General features: G+C 38.3%; 1 long non-coding RNA gene across 1 annotated transcript; it reads right to left on the reverse strand.

The window, feature by feature from the left end:
• Positions 1-392: 392 nt before the first annotated feature.
• Positions 393-3,152, reverse strand: LOC149831221 (uncharacterized). Its single transcript, XR_016433267.1, has 3 exons — positions 2,839-3,152; positions 1,678-1,899; positions 393-1,219 (listed from the first exon to the last, which is right to left on the reverse strand). It is a non-coding gene; the product is annotated as an uncharacterized LOC149831221 (long non-coding RNA).
• Between the last annotated feature and the right edge of the window lie 4,140 nt (positions 3,153-7,292).

A 7,292-nucleotide genomic window follows, 5' to 3' on the forward strand; every position in this document is an offset into this window, starting at 1 on the left:
TTAAACCTTTTGAGTGGGTAATCATGAAAAACACATTGTTTTAAATATAAAAGGTAAATATAATTTAGGCTCTAAGCCTATTGCTTGCAAACTAAACAGTAGTTCTGCGATGTAAAATATATGGATTACTACTTAACGAGCACCTATTATGTTTTGCTTGCCGAGCCTATTTTACGATTTCAAGCAAGCTATTTAAGAGCCAAACACAAGCAGTGGTACGAGCAGCTTGTCTATTTCCGGTTCCCAATCTTAACCTTATGCTTTTTATGCAACAAATGGCCACTCTAATTAGGACTCGAGCCACATGCCGTACCATCTGCATCCTTGTGTAGAAAAATGTTTTGATATTAGTGAGGGGGTTCTTCTAACATGAAGAATAATGATAGCATGCCTTATTTATGAAAATTTATTGTACCTTTTAATAAAATATTATCTTCCAATAATTCACCAACCAAGTCCTGTACACTTGATGGCTGATTCATTGTCAGAATCGGTACAAGGGATGGCAGTGGACTTGGTGAATTCCGTTTGGACCATGGTGGAAGACATCAAACCGAGATGAAGGTTAAAATCGATGGAGGCAGAGATGGACTTATGCTTTCCCCTGCCGTGGCCCCGGAATCTCGGGTCTAGCCTCACTCTGTTTGGACAGGGGATGGAGAGAGGGTGGTGTAGGTTCTCCCCCTAAGATGCATTGAATCCCACATCTCATGTTCCGGGGTCCGAATGAGCGTCACATATGTAAGCACATGGGGCTCATATTCTCGTGTAGGTTGGCATCACTTAGCATCTGGTGCAGTTGTAAAGACTTAAGTACCATTTCTTGCTATTCTTGCCATAAAACGACGGTTCGAGAAAATAAGAAAAATGTTCTTTATTCAAAAAAAGAGAAATAATGATTAAAAAAAAGATAAAAATATCTTCTATTTAGAAAGTCGAGGATGATGTTGACTCTTCAAAGTCTAAACAGCGAAACGAACATGAAACACTCTCTCTTTATTTTCTGTTTGAATTTTTCGTCGTCATCTTCTTTTTCTTTTTTTTTCGTAAAACACTGTAAAACCCCCCCTCTCTCTCTCTAGAAAAGAAATTAAGGGAGGCAAAGAGTCGACGATCTGATGATGATCGCCATCCTCTTTCTGCTAACAATGGCCGAAATGCTGCACTCGTCCAACGGGCAACCGACTGCGACAACCCCTCCACTGCCTTCAAGTGACACCTACAACAGAATCTTCCTTCAGTATACCTATAACAGAGTCTTTCACAGTATAATCCGTCTACCCCTACGTCAACAATACTTCTTATCAGGGCTATGCCTTCCAGGCTACCCTAACGTTGCTCAACATCGGTGTTCGCACCCTCAGGTCTTGGGGGACATTCGTCGGGTTCTGGCACCGCGAGGTCCTCATCTCGACCTCCAACGCTGTGCTCTTCGACAGAACCCACCTCTCCGCCAAATCAATGGCAAATCGTTATGCGATTTTCGTAAATTGTTATATCGACTAGCGATTTACAAAAATCGCTATATTGAGTAGTGATTTACAAAAATCGTGTAGCAAAAATAAGTAGCAAATCGCTATGCGATTTTTGTAAATCGCTAAATCGAGTAGTGATTTATGAAAATCACGTAGCAAAAAAAAGATAGAAAATCGCTAAATCAAGTCGCATCGGGGGAACCTCCAGACCCCTTTCCTGTAAGGGCAAAAACTCTGAACCAGGCTCCACAACTCATCAAGTTGAACTACGCTACAGTCAGTGTGCAAGCCGGTCGGTGCTTGATGGAGTAGTGTAAGATCGTCTGCTGGATGTGCATAGAGGCAGAAAGAGAAGTGAGAGAGAGAGAAATAGAGGGTTGATGTTCATGGCCTTCTTGAAGAAGAATTCCTTTCTCGGATAATCCTGCAGTGCAGGGACTGAGTCTTAAATAATCATCTTTGGGGTACTTAAATCTTTGCAAACATTTTTTTTTCTAGAATTGTTGTTTTTATGGCATCAATGGAGGAAAAGGTATCAGACTCCGATGCTAAGTGATGCTGACAAACATGAGGATACGAGCTGCACGGTACCCCGAACACCAGATGTAGCTAATGACATATAACCTACTTTGGGGATGGAGGAGATGAAATGGGGATGGAGGTTAAAATCCAAACCCTTTGAGATGGAGGTCCCGATTTTGAGACGGGGCCTCATCACTGCCAGTGCCAGGGCTGATTAATTTTCAAAATGATTCAGGGATTCAAGTTTGAATCGGCTAAGTTTTAACCAGAAGATGACATTTGTCAATAAAAGATTAAAATAATATTAAAACATATAAAAATAATTTAAATTATTTTTAAAAACTATTAAAAAATAAGCCACTGATTTCTGAATCTATTTTTGACGATATGAAATTGCCAACGATACTGATTTTTTTTTTAAACGTCTGGTCATTTTTCGGCCAGCCATCTGCCAGAAAATGGCCGGTGACTAGTGGGAAAACGACAGAAAAGGGTCGGGCTGATATCTTTCAGGCATGTCCCATGCTAACTAGGCAGTACTATCTCAGGCCATTTTTTCGGCTGGGGGCTGGCCGGAAAATTGCTGTTTTTTTATTTTTTCAACTGAAAATCTAGATTTAGGTTATGCAAACACTTAAGTCAATTCTTGGTTTGCCAAAAATCGGGTTTTGAGAAGAAAGCTTGGGTATTTCAAAACGAAGATTTCCTCTTGTCATTTAAGCGTGGTCTAAGGTTAATGGTATGCTAGCCAGAAAGAAAAGTAAAACCATAGGGATGCCCCTTCGCAACTAAGATTCAGACATGATGATGAACATAATGAGAGAAGGTAAAACAAACTTACATATGATGATGATGATGATGATGATGATTATGCCAAGGTGATCGATGGAGGTAACACAGACTTCTTCTTCCTGCTAATAAAAGCAGATCCTGAGATGCAACTATTAGCGGTATTCCCTTGATCGACGGTGGAGGAGGAGCTATGTTTGGTTGAAGGCAAGATCAGGTCACATAAACACCAGCAAGATCAGGAATGCAATATATGGATTTTTCCAGCCAAAGTGGTCATATTTAACGAGGACGCTGGTTGGTTTGTGGTAGATCGATGATCATAAGAATCGTGCAAAAGTACAGTCGGTGGGCTGGCGCCTAAAGGGAGGGACGGAGGGTGGGAGGAGTTTTCTTCTTGACCGTCTTCTTGCTCTGCGTGTTGAATTCGGAAAGTTGAAAGCCGACGCGAGCTTCAGGTTCCCTTAGGTTTAACTTGTTTATGAAAATGACCTTTTATCCCTACCACTGTTCACAATGCAACTATTCCGGAGCCTTTACAAATTGATGTGAGCAGTTGGTGCTAGGAGAGGTCGGATCAGGTGAAATGTCAAAACACGATTTTTTTGTGTTTTGAAATCGCCACCGTCCCATGACTTCATCACCAGCATTCATTGTGTATGTGATCAACCACTCACTGTGAATTGATGTCATAGACAATGAATGGTGGTGATTTCAAAACACAGAAAAAATTGTGTTTTGACATCATTTGATCTAACTTGGGGCAATGATAACTGGTGGGTCGGACTAGGTTCGGATCTTCACATTACTGAATCTGGCTTAATTGATCGATTTTAAATTCAGATTCGGATAAAAACAGGTAACAACAAATCCAAATCCATTTAATCAACCTGATTTGTTTTACATGCAATCGGAGATTCTACTTTCTTAATAGTATCTAACTAATCGGATCCTGAACCCCATTAAACCATTAGTTGGTCGGGTCGGGTCCCTTTAGGCATTAAGCATGTTGCTAGGCTGGGCCCTGGTTCCATTTATGGTACTCAAGTCATTTTAAGAAAGATAGAAGATGTTTATATAATTTTAGGCTTCAAAGGTGGACGCTCACGTCAACCTAAGGGAAGTCTGGCTTACGTTTGCAATGCTTACGCAAGCACTAATGCCTCACGTGATTGGAAGTGACAGGAGCAATTTTGACTTTTTTGACCTTTTTTTTTTGGTTTTTTCTCATGTGTGAAACGCCTACCTTATGACATGGCATACCCCACTGAGTAGACGCATTTGATTTGGACCCGGAGCCATCAACCAGACAAAGCTTGCTAACCTGTCCTGTACAGGTGGGACTAAGGGTTCAGCACTACTGTTGAAAACGGATCGGATCTTTTATCCAGTTTTGACACAATCGGATATAATGCAGGTGGATGTGGTACACCAAAAGGAGATCAATTTATAAAACGGATCACAATTAATAAGACCGGGGTCGGAACAAGGTAAATAAATAAGATGAATATGAGTCCAATCAACCCGGTTATAAAAATGTGCAATCTTAACAAGAAAGGGAAATTTTAAAAAATGCACCTAAGTATTTGACAGATATAAAAAACACACCTAAGTTTTCAATATTATTAAAAATTCACTTAATTTTATGCTCCCTTAATTAAAAGCACAATTCTATCAATTTAACTTGAGTTATCATTAACTCAACTTGAGTTAAGAGGCTAAAACTACCAATTATCCCTACAACAATACTTTTCACTGGACCAGGGGTTTTCATGTTTTTTTCGCCTATGGGAGCATTGCATTACTGCTTGTTCTTGGGCCTGTTGGCCTCTTTGAGATTTGAAGCCACTGCCTAGGGTCTCCAAATTTTGGAGTTCACATGAGATGAACACGTGGCACATGCTGAGAGAGTCCAAAATTTGGAGTCCAAATAAGGTTAATAGTCCAAAATTTGGAGTCCAAATAAGGCTAATAGGAATATTTAGAAAATTATTAAATTATAATTTATCAATTATTCAAAAACTGTAATTTAAGCTACTTTAATAAGTTAATTATCTAAACCTAGTAATAAATTTTCTCAATCCTAAAAATTTCAAACTGCTAAAGTAGTAATACTATTTTTTTATCTAATTCATTAACTTTTCACAACTAATTAAAGTCATTAAATATTCTAAGCATCTCTCTCTCTCTCTAAATGATCAACATCCCTAAATAATTATCCAAAATCTAATTCAAGCATCGCTATCTTCCACTCTCTCTCTCTCTCTCAACAATCAACATCTCCAACTTGAATCGTGGAAGTAATTTTTTTTTCTGTTTTATGTTCATTGATATTATTAGGAATGGAGGACATGAAATGGGGATGGAGGCAGGGATGAAGGTTAAAATCAAAACCCGTGCAGGAATAGAGGCGGGGATGGACTTATGCTTTCCCCCGCCCTGCCCCATCCCCATCCCTGTCCTGATCCTTGCCCCTTCTCGTCCCTTCCCTTCCCCATTCCTTCTAAGGATGACAATGGACCAAGGGGAAATGAGGCCCCCGCCTTGCCCCGTTTGGACTAGGAATGGAGGACATGAAACAAGAATGTAGGCTAAAATCCAAACCCGTGCGAGGATGGAGGTTCAGATTTTGAGACGGGGTTTAGGTGGGGACCTTATCCCCCGCCCCCACCTCGGTCCACTGCCATTCTTAGATATTATTGTAACATAGTAATTACTAATTAGTATATATTCTTTTTACATCTTTCAAGTTTTATTGGGATCACTCACATGACCTTTAATTGAATTATAACTATCTCGTCCTAAATACTAGTCCAATAATCTTCCTACATTATATTTTTCTTTATTTTTAGTTTTAGATAATTAATATTTAATAGTGTGCAATTTTTTTGTTCATCAGTTCATGTATATGGACCATAAGGTGTTTTTTTTAAATTTGATGCTCATATTAAAAATAACATTTTAATCTTATGTGTTTTATGTCCAAGTTTACTAGGTCTCTCACGTGTGTGGTGTGTCTAACAATTGTTGGATTCATTCTAAAGAAATTTTCAGGTTTTATTGTTCTTTTGTTTATATTTTTATTTTTTATCTTGTTAAAATTATTATGTCTTCTAAAAAATTTGAATATGGATATAAAAAAATGTAAAAAAAAAAAACAAAAAAAAAATTAAAAAATAAAACTTAAAAAATAAAACTTAAAAAATAAAAAATAAAAAATAAAAAATAAAACAATTTAGTTGTTTCTCAAAATTGTGCTCTTGATAAGTTTGTTATTAATAGAAAAAATATAAATTACTTGAATAATGATATTATTACCTATAATGAAGAAAATTTAGAAGATGTTGAAATGAAAGAAATTAAAAAAATTATCAATAATTTAGAAGAACTAAGAATAAAACTTGAATAAATTCATGAAAATATAAAGGAAGAACATGAAAAAGTAAATAAGAAACTTCAAGAACATTTAGAAAGAGAATCACAAGTAATAGTTGATGATTATATCAATATTTATGACCCAGAACTTTGGACAACAAGGCCCAATTAAAGAAAATAAAAGAAATTTTTCTCTTGATAAAAACTCATTTTTCTACATTCCATCATTATCGAGAATTACCAAATGAAAAAAAAAACATGATAAAAAATGGTTAATTTTTGTGGAAAGAAGTTGAAAAAGTGTTTTGTTTTTGGATTTTTGGGTGTACTTGCTACCTGTTTTTATTTTCTGACCTAAATTCTAAGCTTGCTACAAAATATAAACCTTGTGTTTTCTCTTGTTATGGAGATTGTCATAAAGGGCACATGTGTTTAGATTAGGGGTGACAATCGGGTCGGGTTGGTGGGTTGGCATGTCAGCATACCTCAACCCGAACCGACCCGTTTATTAAACGGGTCAGCTGTGGCAAACACGAACCCGACCCGTTTAATAAACGGGTAACCCGACACGACCCGCCAACCCATTTAATAAATGGGTTGGGTCGGGTAAACGGGTTTTCAGGTTCGCGGGTTGACGGATCGGGTTGGCGGGTTGGCAGACGGGTTGGCTGGTTGACCCACCCGCCTAACCCGTTTATTAAACGGGTCAGCCGGGTTGGCGGGTTGGCATACCCCCAACCCGAACCCGACCTGTTTAATAAACGGGTTACGCGGGTCGACCCGTTTATTAAACGGGTTGGCTTAAGCCCAACCCGAACCCGCCTAAGAGGCGGGTTGGCGGGTCGTGTCAGAAATTGCCACCCCTAGTTTAGATCCTATCTTAATCAAAGTTTATTTGTGTTACAAGCCTCAAGCTTGTAACCTTAGATCTATGTGAAATTAGAGGGAAATGAGGGAGAATTAAATAGGGAGTTGATTGTGAAAGGTTTAGATGGAATAAAATGGACGACTAGTAGTGAGTGTAAGATAATGATCTCTAGATCTTAGATAGATCTAAGCTCTAGAGCTTATGGTTATAACCAAATCTACACTAGAGAACTAGAGTAAGCCAGGAGTACTCAAGATGAGTGC

Source organism: Nuphar pumila, chromosome 7 (genome assembly GCF_984573655.1).
Source record: "Nuphar pumila chromosome 7, dmNupPumi1.hap1.1, whole genome shotgun sequence".
In the NCBI taxonomy this organism is placed as follows: domain Eukaryota; kingdom Viridiplantae; phylum Streptophyta; class Magnoliopsida; order Nymphaeales; family Nymphaeaceae; genus Nuphar; species Nuphar pumila.